Genomic DNA, 17,478 nt, shown 5'->3' with positions numbered 1-17,478 from the left:
CCAGGACAGTTAGTGAGATTTTGCAAGTCGTGGGGGTTACAGATAGTGTGACATGAACGCAAGATCCCGGTTGAGACCGTCCTCATGTGTGCGGAATCTGGCTATCAGTCTCTGCTCAGCGACTCTGCGCTGTCGTGTGTCGTGAAGTCCGCCTTGGAGAACGTTTACCCGAAGATCAGAGGCCAAATGCCTGTGACCGCTGAAGTGTTCCCCGACAGGAAGAGAATACTCTTGCCTGGTGGTTGTCGAGCGGTATTCATTCATCCGTTGTCATAGCATCTGCATGGTCTCCCCAATGTACCATGCCTCGGGACATCCTTTCCTGCAGCGTATCAGGTAGACAACATTGGCCATGTTACGAGTGTATGTACCATGTACCTGGTGGATGGTGTTCTCACGTGAGATGATGGCATCTGTGTCGATGATCCGGCATGTCTTGCAGAGGTTGCTGTGGCAGGGTTGTACGGTGTCGTGGTCACTGTTCTCCTGAAGGCTGGGTAGTTTGCTGCGGACAATGGTCTGTTTGAGGTTGTGCGGTTGTTTGAAGGCAAGAAGTGGGGGTGTGGGGATGGTCTTGGCGAGATGTTCATCTTCATCAATGACATGTTGAAGGCTCCGGAGGAGATGCCGAAGTTTCTCTGCTCCAGGGAAGTACTGGACGACGAAGGGTACTCTGTCCGCTGTGTCCCATGTTTGTCTTCTGAGGCGGTCGGTGCGGTTTTTCGCTGTGGCGCGTCAGAACTGTTGATTGATGAGTTGAGCACCATATCCTGTTTTTATGAGGACATCTTTCAGTGTCTGGAGGTGTCTGTTGCGATCCTCCTCATTTGAGCAGATCCTGTGTATACGGAGGTTTTGGAGTAAACCCGAAATTAAAAGATACAAGATGGTTACCTGGCACAAAATGGACTCTGTGAAAAGACATTAAGATGTGCTGACTTAGGCACAGACATTGCACAATGAGTTAAATCCTGTTGGTGTCTAATTGCTACAGGAAATAAATCAGACCTTGAGGCCCAGATGATCACCTTAGCTTGAGCTAAAGCAGAACCAAAACAATGAGTTGTGTTAACGAGATCAGTCGTTGATATGGGGGGTGGGGCATAAATGTATAATGATGTGCTAACTGCTAATGTCCGTACTTGTCCACTGTTTGAAAATGTATAAAAGCTCAGCTGCCATTTTAAAGTTGAGAAGGTGACTGCGTGCACTGTGGAGAGCCCAGCGCTTCTCCCAAAGCTTTGTCCGATAAACTGCATGTTAAATCTTTAAATCTGACTCCGAGTGGCGATTTTCCCCCAACCAGAGGGCTTGTCCGTAGGGGATGGCTTCTTTAACGTGTTCCAAGTGGAGAGGATCTCCAAATGTTTACCCCAGTCCAACGCCGGCATCTCCACATTATGGCAGTATGTAGGTACCATCATAGAACTCAATTGGTGGCTGAGTCATTGAATTTATTCAGGGTTGAGTTAAGACATAGTTAAGGAGGCAGACGGGAAAGTAGACTTGAGGCTACAATCAGATCAGCCAATGAGGGGTGGAATGGCCTACTCCTGCTCCCCAATTCTTATTGAATATTTCTTTTATAGAAAGTGACAGATGACTGGAATTTGGTACCTGGTCTGCTAAGTTGAAAAAGGTTCAGGCTAGGACACCGAAGAAATAGCCAGATGTTGTCCCAGCCACACGATCGGTTAAAGCGGTGATCAAACTGGCTGAAGGCCATTCACTCAAACCTCCCTCTCCCAAAACTTGCAGCCGACTGGGGGAGAAAGACCATGCCAGATTTACAACCAGCTACACACATCCACAGCAGTAGTCAAGACAGATGGAAATCACTATTAATGCAGAGGCATCGGCCTAGTGGTATTGTCTATGCACTAATAATCCAGAGACTCAGGGAAAGGCTCTGGGGAGCTGAGTTCAAATCCCACATGGAAGATGGTGAAATTTGAATTCAATAAAAATATTCTGGATTAATAATGACGATAAAACCAATGATTGTTGTAAAAATCCATCTGGTTCACTCATGTCCTTTTAGGGAAGGAAATCTGCTGTCCTTATCAGTTCTGGCCTGCACGCAACTTCAGATCCACAGCAATGTAATTGACTCTTAAATGACCCCTGTAAGGGCATTTAAGGATGGGTAATATTTTTTTCAAATCACCAACAAAACTGTAATTGATTGTGTCAAAACTAAATCCAACTTAACAGCAAAGTGGACAGAAACCCTCCCTCAAATCCGCTGGATTCTTACAATCCAGTTTCAATATAACCCCGAGAAAACCAACTGGGGCGGGAACTGCACCCAGCAAAACCAGCCTCAATTCCCAGCAAAACTTAACTTCCCAACGGCCAGGGACTGTGGAACTTGTCTCCACCAAATGAAGGCTTGGGAAAGATCCGGTTCTCAGTTAACAAGGTGGGGGTGGTCCCACTAGGATTTAGACAAGAAGGAAAAAGCGAATATGTTGGGATTGAGGCTGCGGAATTGCCGGGCGGGGGCAGACAGCGGACTGAGCCGGAGAGTTGGAGATGACAGTGGGGGCAATGCTGGAAGAGATTGCCCTCCCATCAGAGTTTACAACAGCCAAACGGCTGCTCTGAAAATCCTTTCTCAAATGGAGAGGCTCTGAGTTACACTGACCTCCTGCTCCGGGACCCGTTGCAACTTCCTCAAGGACTAGGCGATTCCAGAGAGTTGAATTCTCTCTTTTCCAGGACTGTTCCCTTTGCTGATTTAGCTCCTCGACTCCCAGTTCCAGATGTGCGCTGCCTTTCTCTCTCGGCTCGCTGCCCTTTAATGATGAGACGACTTATCCAGTGTGGTTCGTTAAAAATGTCTCGAGTCTTCTGGCAACTTTCGCAAACAAACCCATTTAAGGAAAGAGGATGGCTCCAGCCACATCCACACGCTCCAACCCGCCCTCCACACAAAGAACAGGCAGCCTCGGGATTAGTAATCAAGTCCTTGCCCCCTCTCTCTCTCTCTCTGACTAAACACATCAACCTCTTTGGGGAAACACTGCCCCTTCCTGGCCACTCCACCACTGAACATAAAAATGTGGAGTGTTCCTTGAGACGTGAAACTGTCAACCGAATGCCATCGCCCAAAGATGATCCGATTGACATTTTAAAAGTCTTGTACAAATATGGTGATATGTTGGTAATATTCGGTGCGATCAATTCCTATGTGTAGATAATGCAAGAAATATGAGAACACAATAACTCATACATTGAAACAGACTCACACAGAAGATAAACAAATAAAACACACAGGCATAACACAGAGTAAAACACTCAGAAACATGGGTACCCGTACAACACACGTAGCCACCTCTGCGAATCGAGATGTGGCTCATGCATTTTGATTAGTAGTCATGATGTGGAGATGCCGGTGTTGGACTGGGGTAAGCACAGTAAGAAGTCTCACAACACCAGGTTAAAGTCCATTTAACCTGGTGTTGTGAGACTTCTTATTTTGATTAGTAAATAGACAATGATACCATGTCATTGCATGAGATTTACTGAATCGGAATCATTCTGAATAAAAATTCTGCATCATTCTGAATCAGAATCATTCTGAATCTAAATCGTTCTGATGCTGAATTTTAATTACTCTGAATCAGAATCATTCTGAACTGGGATTATTCTCAACCTGAATCTGAATTTGAATAGTTCTGAATCAGAATCATTATGGATGATTCTGATTGTAATTTGGAATAATTGTGAATCTGAATCCTGCTGAATGAGTTTGAATAATCTGGAATCCAAATATAAATCTGAATAATTTTGAATCCATTTGGGATCATACTGAATCTGAATCAAAATCGTTCTGAATCTGAACCCCAAACCATTTTAATCAAATAAATGCAAAATGGTGCAGATGTTGCATAACAGAAGATGCTGAATAAACTAATCAGGTTTGGCAGCATCTATGGAAAGAAATAGAGTTAATGTTTCAAGTCCAAATGTCCTCTATAGAATTGGAGAAAAGTAGAAATGCAATAATGAATTGTATAGTAGAAGTGGCTGGAGTAAGTGAGGCAGAATAGAAGAACAGTGATAGGTCGGGGAAAAGGAGAGATTGACAAAGGTGTCATGGACATAAAAAATGGGAAGTGTTAATGGTGAAATTAAGGGATTATGAGTGTTAATCGTGGCAAAAGGTAAAGTAGAATATGTTAATGGGAACAAAACTAAACACAAGGGGTAAGGTTATATTGAGGCAGGTCAAGGGAACTGAAAAACAACAAAGGGAGGGGCTGCAAGATGGAGGGGAAAGTTCAGAGTCTAAAGTTGATGAATTTATTGAGTCCAGAAGGCTGAGTCAGAATCATTCTGAATCTCGAAAGACCATAAGACATAAGAGCAGAAGTGTAAGTTTATTTATTAGTGTCACAAGTAGGCTGAACACTGCAATGAGGTTACTGTGAAAAGTCACCATGTTCCAGCACCTGTTTGGGTACACTGAGGGAGAATTTTAGCATGGCCAGTGCACCTAACCAGCACGCCTTTCGGACTGTTGGAGGAAACCAGAGCACCCAGAGGAAACCCATGCAGGCATGAGGAGAATGTGCAGATTCCACACAGACAGTGACCCAAGCTGGGAATCGAACCTAGGTCTCTGGCATTGTGAGGCAGCAGTGCAAACCACTGTGCCACCCGTAACCCTTGATTTCCTTACCAATTAAATATCTGTCTATCTCAGCCTTGAACACAATGTCCCAGCCACTACAGCCCTCTATGGTAAAGAATTCCACAGATTCAGTACTCTAAGAGAAGAAATTCCTCCTCATCTCTGTTTTAAATTGGTGAGCACTGTAAGAAGTCTCAACACCGGGTTAAAGTCCAACAGGTTTAATTGGTGACCCCTTATTCTGAGATTATGCCTTCTGGTCCTAGACTCTCCCACAAGGGGCGGCACGGTAGCACAGTGGTTAGCACTGCTGCTTCACAGCTCCAGGGTCCCGGGTTCGATTCCCAGCTCGGGTCACTGTCTGTGTGGAGTTTGCACATTCTCCTCGTGTCTGCGTGGGTTTCCTCCGGGTGCTCCGGTTTCCTCCCACAGTCCAAAGATGTGCGGGTTAGGTTGATTGGCCAGGTTAAAAATTGCCCCTTAGAATCCTGAGATGTGTAGGTTAGAGGGATTAGCGGGTAAATATGTGGGGGTAGGGCCTGGGTGGGATTGTGGTCGGTGCAGACTCGATGGGCCGAATGGCCTCCTTCTGCACTGTAGGGTTTCTATGATTTCTATGAAGAGAAAACTTCCTTTCAGCATCTACCCTGTCAAGCCCCACCAAGAATCACATATGTCTCAATAAGGTCACCTCTTAATCTTCTGAACTCCAATGAGTGAATATGGGTCCAACCCACTCATAAGAAAACCCCTCCATATCCGGGATCAACCTCGTAAACATTCTCTGGACTGCCTCCAGTAGCAATATATCTTTCCTTAGATAAGGGGACCAAAGCTATTCATGATATTACAGGTGTGGTCCAATAGTGCCTTGTATAGTTTTAGAAACACTTCCCTATTTTTATGCTCCATTCCCTTTGAAATGAAGTCCAACATTGCATTTGCCTTCCCTGTTACCTGCTGAACTCGCATGCAAGCTTTTGGTGATTTCTGCACGAGGACCCCCAAATCCCTCCGTGCTGTAGCTTTTTGCAGTCTTTCACAATTTAAATAATATTCAGTTCCCTTATTCTTCCTACCAAAATGCATAACTTCATATTTTCCAACATAATATTCCATTTGCTAAGTTTTTGCCCATTCACCTAACCTTCTATATCCTTCTGTAGACTTTTTGGCAGGATTTTACGGCCTCACGCGGGCAAGACTGTAAATTCCTGCCCGAGGTCAATGGAAATTTCCGTTGGACCCTCACCCGCACCAGTTCCATGGCGAGTGAGATGCTAGAGTTCTGGCCTTTGTGTTATCCTCACCACTTGCCTTACCACCTATTTTTGTGTCATCCACAAACTTGACAATGATACATTTACTTTCCTTGCCAAGTCATTGATATATATTATAAATAATTGTGACCTGAGCATGGACCCCTGTGGCACTCCACTAGTTACCGATTGCCACCCTGAGAATGCACCTCTTATTCCAACTCTCTGTCCTCTAATAGTTAGGTAATCCTCTATCCATGCTCATGTACTACCTCCAACACCATGAGCTCTTATTAGGTAGCCTTTTGTGCGGTACCATATCAAACACTTTTTTGAAATCAAAGTGTATTACATCTACTGGTTTCCCTTTATATATCTGGCTCATTACCACCTGAAAGAATGCTAATAAAATTGTCAGGCATGATTTCCCCTTTGTGAAGCCATGCTGACACTTCTTGATCATATTATGCATTTCTAAATGCTCTCTTATTTACAATGGACTCTAACGTTTCCCCAATCATTCTGAATTCAAATTGGAATAATTCTAAATTTGAATCAGTCACATTCTGAATTGGAATCGGAATATTTCAGAACTTGAATTATCTGAATTGGAATAAATCTTAATCTGACTCTCTGAATTTGAATTTGCATCTTCTGAATCCAAATTGGAATAATCTTAAATAAAAATCATTCTGAATAAGAATCCAAATAATTCTGAATCAGAACTATTCTGAATCTGAATGAGAATCCTTCGGAATCTGCATCATTTGCTTTCTGAATTGGAATCATTTTGAATCATAATTCTTAATCTGAATCAAAATGAAGAATGGTTCCAAATTTGAATCATTCTGATTGCAAATTGGAAACATTCGGAATCTGATTTCGAATCATTCTGATCCAGAATCATTCTAAATCATTCTGAATTTGAATCATTTTCATCCAAATTGGAATCATTCTAAGTTGGAATTCTTGTGAATCAGAATCATTCTGAATCTTTATCACTCTGGATTAGAATTGGAATCATTCTGAATTATAATAATCTGAATCTATTTGGAATTATTCTCAACCCAGATCATTCTGAATTGTAATCAGATTAATTCTAAATCTGAATCACTCTGACTCTGAATTGGAATCAGATTCACTCTGAATGGAATTAGTCTGAATCTGAATTGGAATCATTTTGAATCTGAATCATTCTGAATTGAATCATACCAAATCAGAGTTTTAATCATTCTAAATCTGGACCAATCTGAATCTGTGCTTTAATGATTTTTGATCCGAATTACTCTGAATGTGATTTTAAATCATTCTGAAACAGAACCATTTTTAATGGGCGGCACGGTAGAACAATGGTTAGCACTGCTGCCTCACACAACCAGGGACCTGGGTTCAATTCCAGCCTCTAGTGACTGTGCGAACTCCACACAGACATTCTCCCATTGTCTGTGTGGGTTTCCTCCAGGTGCTCCGGTTTCCTCCCACAGTCCAAAGATGTGTGGGTTAGGTTGATTGTCCATGCTAAAATTGCCCCTTAGTGTCCTGAGATGCGTAGGTTAGAGGGGTTAGCAGGTAAATGTGTAGGGATATGGGGGTAGGGCCTGGGTGGGATTGTGGTCAGTGCAGACTCGATGGGCCAGATGGCCTCTTTCTGCACTGTAGGGTTTCTATGAATCTGAACCAGAATCATCCTGAATCTGAATCAGAATTTAAGGGCACAATCTTACCAGCTTGCCGTGCCTGTCGATCAGTGTGACGAGCTGTGAACATGCTGTGAGAGGCCAAAAATTAATGGGAAGGGCCCTGATGTCCAGATGCCAGCGACCCGTGTTGGTGTGGGGGGAGTACGTGCTGCCAATGAAGGGGGAGGGGCCCAGTGTCTCTGGGTGGATTGGGAGGATGGGAGGAGTCCTCTCAGTTCACCGGCAGATTGGAGCACCCAGCGAAATGGCACCCGAGCGATCTGAAGCTGGTTTCACCGGCATGTGTGGGCTCTTCCCTTAACTCTGTACTGGCGCCAAACTCCCAGCTGTCAATAAAAGTGACAGAGCTTGCCGAAAAGACTGGTGTGGAGGACTCCCATTTCTTCAATGTGATGAATATGTGGGAATAATATGAAGCAGTGAAAGGCAAGGATGTGCTTTCATTTCAAAGTATGCTTACTGCTGTAATGTTGGAAATTAAGTGGTCAGTTTTACACAGAAAGCTCCCAAAAAATAGCAAGGTGACAATGGCCAGATGATGTTTTTAAAATCTTGCTTCTTGCATGGTTGGCCACAGGACACTGGGAAGAACTCCCTCACTCTTTCTTCAGTATAGTAGCTGTAGGATCTTTCACATCTACCTGAGCAGACAGATTGCACCTTGGTTTAACTTCTTGTCTGAAAGATGTTCCTGCTTTTCAGGCTGATGAGCAGACTGACATGATGTGATTTAAATGCTGCTTCCATTCCAGAAACCACCTTTGTTTCAGCTAACGCCAGGCCAGTCTGATTCAGTGCGAAAGGCTTTCTAGGATCCCACAACATGGATGATGAGGAGCTGGAATCATCTGCATGCATGGGACACGGGCATCCTGTGGAATGGTGAATCAGAATTCTCAGCCAGAGCTGCAGTCTCCACTCATTGTGACTGTCTAGGTGAGGTTCAAACTCCTTGCCTACTGACTAAGAATGGGGGAATGCTACGCTGATATGGAGGCTCAATCCACTATCACAGCTGGCTCAAACTTGCATAATCCAGTGTTCATATTAATCGATCTTCCCAAACCTTCATGCAACAAGATTTATCCAGGATGCATCAGGATCATGAACAGATTAGAGTTGTTTGTCAGAGCGTGGTTGTGTGCGAGATCTGTGACAGTACAGAATCTTTCTTGTGCCGATTCTAGGAGGTGTCCTTGTTGCCTGACCTATTGTTTCTTTCAGATCAATAGTGTGAGGAGAGCCAAGGAGGAATGGTTGATAGCTGTTGACACAATTCGGGAGCAGGATTCATTTCTTCCTGAAAAGTTTCTTCCTGGTCATCCTGCAATTAATATTTACAAGAGTCAGAGGGCTCCCATTTTTCATAAACCTCAGTTCCCACATCCTTTACTGTGTATCTAAATCTGTGCTGTACCTACATGTTGTACCTGCCCTGGGAATTGATGGGAGCATTTCTCCACTCCACCTGATGAAGGGGCAGTGCTCCGAAAGCTAGTGGCATTTGCTACCAAATAAACCTGTTGGACTTTAGCCTGGTGTTGTTAAACTTCTTACAATGTTGATGGGGACAGTGTAGAAGGGCTTTACTTTGTATTTAACCCTGTGCTTTACCTGCCTTGGGAGTGTTGATGGGGACAGTGTAGAGGAAGCTGTACTCTGTATCTAATCCATGCTGTATTTGTCCTGGGAGTGTTTGATGGGGACAGTCGAGAGGGAGTTTTACTCTGTAACCCATGCTGTAGTTGTCCTGGGAGTGTTGATGGGACAGTTAGAGGGGCTTTACTTTGTATTTAACCCTGTATTGTACCTGCCCTCGGAGTGTTGATTGGGTCAGTGTAGAGGGAGCTTTACTCTATCTAACCCCATGCTGTAGTTGTCCTGGGAGTGTTTGATGGGCACAGTGGAGAGGGAGTTTCATGCTATATCTAACCCTGTGCTGTGTTTGATGGGACAGTGTAGAGGGGCTTTATTTTGTATTTATCCCTGTGCTATACCTGCCCTGGAGTATTGATGGGGACAGTGTAGAGGGGCATTACTTTGTATTTAACCCTGTGCTGTATCTGTCCTGGGTGTTGATGGGGACAGAGTAGAGGGAGCTTTACTCTGTACCTGCCCTAGGAGTGTTGATACGGACAGTGTAGAGGGGCTTTACTTTGTATTTAACCCTGTGCTGTATCTGTCCTGGGAGTGTTTGATGTCATGATGTGGAGATGCCAGCGTTGGACTAGTGGCTATTGCTACCAAATAAACCTGTTGGACTTTAACTTGGTGTTGTGAGACTTCTTACTGTGTTTGATGGGGACAGTGTAGAGGGAGCTTTATTCTGTACCTGCCCTGGGAGTGTTGATGGGGACAGTGTAGAGGGGCTTTACTTTCTATTTAACCCTGTTCTGTATCTGCCCTAGGAGTGTTTGATGGGGCAGTATAAAGACAGCTTTATGCTGTATCTAACCCCATGCTATATTTGTCCTGGGAGTGTTGATGGGGACAGTGGAAAGGGAGGTTTACTTTGTATCGAACAGAATCTGTTCAGAAATGCAAAGGAAGCTGCTTTGGTCATGGATCGGACACACTAGATGTGACCCTCCAATTGTTACTGACGAAAAACAATCAGAAAAAGTATTAACTTGGAGACTGAAATTTACAAAGCACTTTCCAATCTGCTACATTCCCAGACTCTTGGCCAATCACAATCCATATTTTGTCTTTCAATATATTTCAGATATGCATACATATACATATTTAAATCAAATTAATCTTCACTTACTACAGCACCCGAGTATAGCAGTAAAACAGCACAACTGATGATAGCAGGTTTCAGCACTGCTCACTGTGAGGCATCTTGATTTCCAAGATACAATACTTGTATAAAATATTAAGGGAATTGAGAGACAAGAGAGCATGTGGGGAGGTGGAGTTGAGGTTGAGGATCAGCTATGATCTTCTTGAACGGAGGAGTGGCCTTAAAGCACCAAATGGCCTCCTGCTCCTAGATCTTCTGTTCATGGCTAGTAAGAGTCTCTCCTATGTGGAGGATTTCCTGCTGCTCCCAGTCTGGGTGAGGATCCTCATTCTACCAGTATTACAGGATATATCTGGCCTCAGTTTACCTCGACTTAATGTCAACTTTATCACATCTGGATGAACAGCTGGTGCTATTTTTTGTGAATGAAAGCCCCCTGGGATTGTTGCAATTGGCAGTATTAGATACCAGGCCCTTTCTCAGTCAGCTCAATCTCTCTCTGATTACTAATCACCATGGGAGTCTGCCATCTGATTCCCAGACTTAATCACAAGGGCACCTGTATACTTCCTGGTTCCTGCACACTCCACATTTTCATCTATTACTAAGTAGGGCTACAGTATCTGCTTGAACATATAGAACAGACCAAGCATCAATGAGCTTTTTCAAAAGATTGTTTTGTGTTTCACAGCTGAAAAAAATGTGCTCAGTAAACCTTATCATCAGAAAGGTTATCATTACTGTGCTAGAGTGGTTGGCACTGCTGCCTCACAATGCCAGGGACCTGGGTTAATTCCTGCCTTGGGTGACTGTCTGTGTGGAGTTTGCAAGTTCTCACCTTGTCTGCATGGGTTGCCTCTGTGTGCTCTGGTTTCCTCCCATAGTCCAAAAATGTGTAGGCTAGGTGGATTGACAATGCTAAATTACCCCTTAGTGTCCCAGGATGTGTAGGTTAGGAGGATTAGTGGCATAAATACGTATGGTTTGGGATAAGATGCTCTATCGGTGAGAGTTGGTTTGATTTGATTTAATTTATCGAATCCTACAGTGCAGAAGGAGGCCATTTAGCCCATCGAGTCTGCACCGATCACAATCCCACCTAGGCCCTATCCCCATAACCCCATGCATTTACGCTATCTAGTCCCCCTGACGCTAAGAGGAAGTTTAGCATGGCCAATCCACCTAAACCGCACATCTTTGGACTGAGAGAGGAAACCGGAGCACCCGGAGGAAACCCACGCAGACACGGGGAGAATGTGCAAACTCCATGCAGACAGTGACCCAAGCCGGGAATTGAACCCAGGTCCCAGGCGCTGTGAGGCAGCAGTGCTGGCCACTGTGCCGCCCCATTACATACATTATTGTCACATGTATTAGTGTACAGTGAAAAGTATTGTTTCTTGTGCGCTATACAGACACAGCATACCGTTCATAGAGAAGGAAAGGAGAGAGTGCAGAATGTAGTGTTAGTCATAGCTAGGGTGTAGAGAAAGATCAGCTTACTGTGAGGTAGGTCCATCAAAAGTCTGATGGCAGCAAGGTAGAAGCTGTTCTTGAGTCGGTTGGCACATGACCTCAGACTTTTGTATCTTTTTCCTGAAGGAAGAAGGTGGAAGAGAGAATGTCCGGGATGCGTGGGGTCCTTAATTATGCTGGCTGCTTTGCCAAGGCAGCGGGAAGCGTAGACAGAGTCAATGGATGGGAGGCTGATTTGCGTGATGGATTGTGCTACATTCATGACCTTTTGTATTTTCTTGTGGTCTTGGGCAGAGCAGGAGCCTGTGATACAACCAGAAAGAATGCTTTCTATGGTGCATTTGTAAAAGTTGGTGAGAGTCGTAGCTGACATGCCAATTTCCTTAATCTTCTGAGAAAGTAGAGGCGTTGGTGGACTTTCTTAACTATAGTGTCAGCATGGGGGGACCAGGACAGGTGGTTGCTGATCTGGACACCTAAAAACTTGAAGCTCTCCACCATTTCTACTTCATCCCCGTTGATGTAGACAGGGGGCATTTTCTTCACTACGCTTCCTGAAGTCGAAGGTGCAGACCCGAAGGCCAAATGGCCGCCTTCTGCACTGCAGGGATTCTATGATTGTATGAAAGACAAAGCACAGCAGAGCAAGAAAATCCCTTCAGGAATTCAATAAGGCCAGACACAGTATCATCGTCACTCTTTACCTTAACATTCACAGTGCTACTTTACCTTGCTGGGTAGCACTCTCACTTCAGAGTCAGAAAGTTGTGGGTTCATGCTCCACTCCAGCTGTGTTTATGGTGTATATGTCTCTGGGGCATTGTGAGTTGGGGTTCAGGATACAAGGATCTGAGTAAAGATTTTAGAATACATTGAATGACCAGTTTATTGTACGAGAAACGGGGAGTTCTGATTACAGAGGAAACTGTTCCTGCGAAAAGGAGAACAGCTGTATCGAGTTGAAGCAGGAGAGAGTTAGAAAGAGGAAAAAATGTGGAGAAAGTAAAAAGCTGATTGAGACAGAAAAATACAAGTGTAGTGTTCCAGTCAGGGATATGTTGTTTGAGGGGTTGTTAATTTTGAAGCGACTATATTCATGAGACTAGCCCATGGGTGACACCTGGTAAGAAGTTTAACAACACCAGGTTAAAGTCCAACAGGTTTATTTGGTAGCAAAAGCCACACAAGCTTTCGAGGCTCTGAGCCCCTTCTTCAGGTGAGTGGGAATTCTGTTCACAAACAGAACTTATAAGACACAGACTCAATTTACATGAATAATGGTTGGAATGCGAATACTTACAACTAATCCAGTCTTTAAGAAACAAAACAATGGGAGTGGAGAGAGCATCAAGACAGGCTAAAAAGATGTGTATTGTCTCCAGACAAGACAGCCAGTGAAACTCTGCAGGTCCACGCAACTGTGGGAGTTACAAATAGTGTGACATAAATTCTGATTCTAGGATCGCATGATAAAGACTCAGGAGGAAAAAAGCAGAAATATTTATGTGAAATAGTGTGACATAAACCCAATATCCCGGTTGAGGCCGTCCTTGTGTGTGCGGAACCTGGCTATCAGTTTCTGCTCCGCGACTCTGCGCTGTCGTGTGTCGCGAAGGCCGCCTTGGAGAACGCTTACCCGAATATCAGAGGCCGAATGCCCGTGACCGCTGAAGTGCTCCCCAACAGGAAGAGAACAGTCTTGCCTGGTGATTGTCGAGCGGTGTTCATTCATCCGTTGTCGCAGCGTCTGCATAGTTTCCCCAATGTACCATGCCTCGGGACATCCTTTCTTGCAGCGTATCAGGTAGACAACGTTGGCCGAGTTGCAAGAGTATGTACCGTGTACCTGGTGGATGGTGTTCTCACGTGAGATGATGGCATCTGTGTCGATGATCCGGCACGTCTTGCAGAGGTTGCTGTGGCAGGGTTGTGTGGTGTCTTGGTCATTGTTCTCCTGAAGGCTGGGTAGTTTGCTGCGGACAATGGTCTGTTTGAGGTTGTGCGGTTGTTTGAAGGCAAGAAGTGGGGGTGTGGGGATGGCCTTGGCGAGATGTTCGTCTTCATCAATGACATGTTGAAGGCTCCGGAGGAGATGCCGTAGCTTCTCCGCTCCGGGGAAGTACTGGACAACGAAGGGTACTCTGTCCACTGTGTCCCGTGTTTGTGTTCTGAGGAGGTCGGTGCGGTTTTTCGCTGTGGCGCGTTGGAACTGTTGATCAATGAGTCTAGCGCCATATCCTGTTCTTATGAGGGCATCTTTCAGCGTCTGGAGGTGTCTGTTGCGATCCTCCTCATCCGAGCAGATCCTGTGTATACGGAGGGCTTGTCCGTAGGGGATGGCTTCTTTAACGTGTTTAGGGTGGAAGCTGGAGAAGTGGAGCATCGTGAGGTTATCCGTGGGCTTGCGGTACAGTGAGGTGCTGAGGTGACCGTCCTTAATGGAGATGCGCGTGTCCAAGAATGCAACCGATTCCGGAGAGTAGTCTATGGTGAGCCTGATGGTGGGATGGAACTTGTTGATGTCATCATAGAGTTGTTCCAGTGATTGTTCACCATGAGTCCAAAGGAAGAAAATGTCATCGATGTATCTAGTGTATAGCACCGGTTGAAGGTCCCGTGCGGTGAAGAAGTCTTGTTCGAACCTGTGCATGAAGATGTTGGCATATTGAGGTGCAAATTTGGTCCCCATGGCTGTTCCGTGTGTCTGGATGAAGAACTGGTTGTTGAAGGTGAAGATATTGTGGTCCAGGATGAAGCGGATGAGATGTAAAATTGCATCTGGAAACTGGCAGTTGTTGGCGCTGAGCACTGAGGCCGTTGCAGCAATGCCATCGTCATGGGGGATGCTGGTGTAGAGTGCTGAGACATCCATTGTGACGAGGAGCGCTCCTGGTTCAACTGCTCCATGTGTGCCGAGTTTCTGTAGTTTCTGTCGTGTGTCGCGGCCTTCGCGACACACGACAGCGCAGAGTCGCGGAGCAGAAACTGATAGCCAGGTTCCGCACACACAAGGACGGCCTCAACCGGGATATTGGGTTTATGTCACACTATTTCACATAAATATTTCTGCTTTTTTCCTCCTGAGTCTTTATCATGCGATCCTAGAATCAGAATTTATGTCACACTATTTGTAACTCCCACAGTTGCGTGGACCTGCAGAGTTTCACTGGCTGTCTTGTCTGGAGACAATACACATCTTTTTAGCCTGTCTTGATGCTCTCTCCACTCCCATTGTTTTGTTTCTTAAAGACTGGATTAGTTGTAAGTATTCACATTCCAACCATTATTCATGTAAATTGAGTCTGTGTCTTATAAGTTCTGTTTGTGAACAGAATTCCCACTCACCTGAAGAAGGGGCTCAGAGCCTCGAAAGCTTGTGTGGCTTTTGCTACCAAATAAACCTGTTGGACTTTAACCTGGTGTTGTTAAACTTCTTACTGTGTTTACCCCAGTCCAACGCCGGCATCTCCACATCATGACACCTGGTGGCCAGGGAGTATAAATACAGGTGCAGAGCTGCTAAATTCCATTGTCCTTTTCCTGGTCACCATCCTTCACCTGTAAATATGTCCTGTCAATATCAGCATGGGGTCAGTAAAGCAGAGACGGATTCTGTCTGTGATTTATACCAGCATCCCCTGAATAGTGAGTGTGAAGGAGATCCCTAGTTGCTTTTCCCTCAACCTAGCCTAGAGCTGGTTATAGAAGTCCCTAATCCCATGCCACCCCAAAATTCCCTCCCCAGTTATGAGGGGATGGATGACCCATCTCAGAGCCCGTCATCATGTTTGTAAAGCTCTTAGTGCATTACTGGGAACCATGCCCTAGAGTGATTTATGACCACAGTCTGAAGGAGCAGGTGGCTAGCATTTATTACCTTTCCCTAACTGCCCTTGAAAAGGTGATAATGAGCTACTCTCTTGAACAGCTGCAGTCCACGTGGTGTAGGTACACCCACAGTGCTGTTAGGGAGGGAGTTTCAGGATTTTGGCCAAGTGACAGTAAAGGAACGATGAAGTATTTCCAAGTCAGGATGGTGAGTGGCTGGAGGGCAATCTCCAGGTGGTGATGTTCACAAGTTTCTGCTGCCCTTCCCCTTCTAGATGGTAGTGGCCATGGGTTTGGAAGGTGCTGTCGAAGGAAACTTGGTGAGTTTTTGCAGTGCATCTTGTGGATGGTATACTGCTATCACTGAGTTGGTGATCATAGCCTCCTTCTGCATTGTAGGGATTCTATTTGGCCCATCAAGTCTGCACCGACAACAATCCCACCATGCCCTATCTCCATAACCCCACATATTTACCCCATTAATCCCTCTAACCTACACATCCCAAGACACTAAGGGGAAATTTAGTATGGCCAATGCACCTAACCTGCATATCATTGGACTGTGGGAGGCAACCCATGCAGACACAGGGAGAACGTGTAAACTCCACACACTGACCCAAGCCGGGAATTGAACCCAGATCCCTGGAGCTGTGAGGCAGCAATGCTAACCACTGTGCCATCATGCCACCCATAAGGGACTGTGATGGAGGGACTGAATGTTTGTGGATGGGGTGCCAAACAAATAGGCTCCTTTCTCCTGGATGGTGTCAAGCTTCTTGAGTTTTGTTGCAGTGTTGGGACTAGATGACTTGATGCCACATTCGGTCAAATGCTGCTTTGCTCTCAAGGACAACCATTCCCATCTCAACCCTGGAATCAAGTCTTTGTGTGCATGTTTAGGCCAAGACTGTAATAAGGTCCAGAGTTAAATGGCCCTGGTGGAATCCAAACTGAGCAGCTTACATTTCTCAGAACCATTCCCATTTTCATCACCACCATCACTCATTGTTTTTACAATTGAGCGAGATACTACCTACATTTTTATAGCACCTTTCATGACTCCAAGTTTTTCCAAAGTGCTTTACAGCCAATGAAATACCTTTCTTGAACTGCAGCCACTGTTGTAACATTGGAAATGTGCCAGACAATTTATGCACAGCAAAATCCCATAATGTGATAATGACCCAAATAAACAAGGAAGAAATACTGGTCAGGACACTAGGCAGAACAACTCTGCTCTTCCTCAGAATAGCAGTTCATTTATATCCACACCAAAGGATTGATGGCAGCTTGGCTTAATGTCAGATCTGTGCTGACCAGCTGGTGGGGGTATTCGCAAGTATCTTTACCCTCTCTTTACACCAATCTGAGGTCCCTATCTGCTTCTAGAAGATGACCATCATCCCTGTACCACAGCAAAGCCAAGCAGCGTGCCTTAATGACTATCACCCAGTGGCTCCATCATTATGAAGTGCTTCGAAAGATTAGTCATGGCACAAATCAATTCCGGCCTCCCAGATTGCCTGGATCCACTGCAGTTCACCTACCGCTGCAACAGGTCCACAGCAGATGCCGTCTCCCTGGCCCTACACTCAACCGTGGAACACCTGGATAACCAGACACATATGTTAGCCTCCTATTTATCAACTACAGCTTAGCCTTCAACGCTATTATTCCTACAAAACGCATCTCCAAATTCCGTGTCCTGGGGCGTGGCTCCTCCCTCTGTGAATGGATCCTAGACTTCCTAACCCACAGACTGCAATCAATAAGGATAGGCAAGAATACCTCCTCCATGATCATCCTCAACACTGGTGCCCCACAAGGCTG

At 45.1% G+C, this 17,478-nt stretch overlaps 1 protein-coding gene across 1 annotated transcript in view; it reads right to left on the bottom strand.

The window, feature by feature from the left end:
• boka (BCL2 family apoptosis regulator BOK a) overlaps positions 1-2,978 on the bottom strand; it is a 57,998-nt gene extending 55,020 nt beyond the window's left edge. Inside the window, exon 1 of the mRNA XM_078209265.1 lies at positions 2,648-2,978. The gene's annotated coding sequence lies outside the window, so the exon portion shown is untranslated. The remainder of the gene's footprint in view (positions 1-2,647) is intronic.
• Between the last annotated feature and the right edge of the window lie 14,500 nt (positions 2,979-17,478).

This window comes from Mustelus asterias, chromosome 3, assembly GCF_964213995.1.
Source record: "Mustelus asterias chromosome 3, sMusAst1.hap1.1, whole genome shotgun sequence".
In the NCBI taxonomy this organism is placed as follows: Eukaryota; Metazoa; Chordata; class Chondrichthyes; order Carcharhiniformes; family Triakidae; genus Mustelus; species Mustelus asterias.
This window is presented reverse-complemented; position numbering and strand designations above follow the sequence as displayed.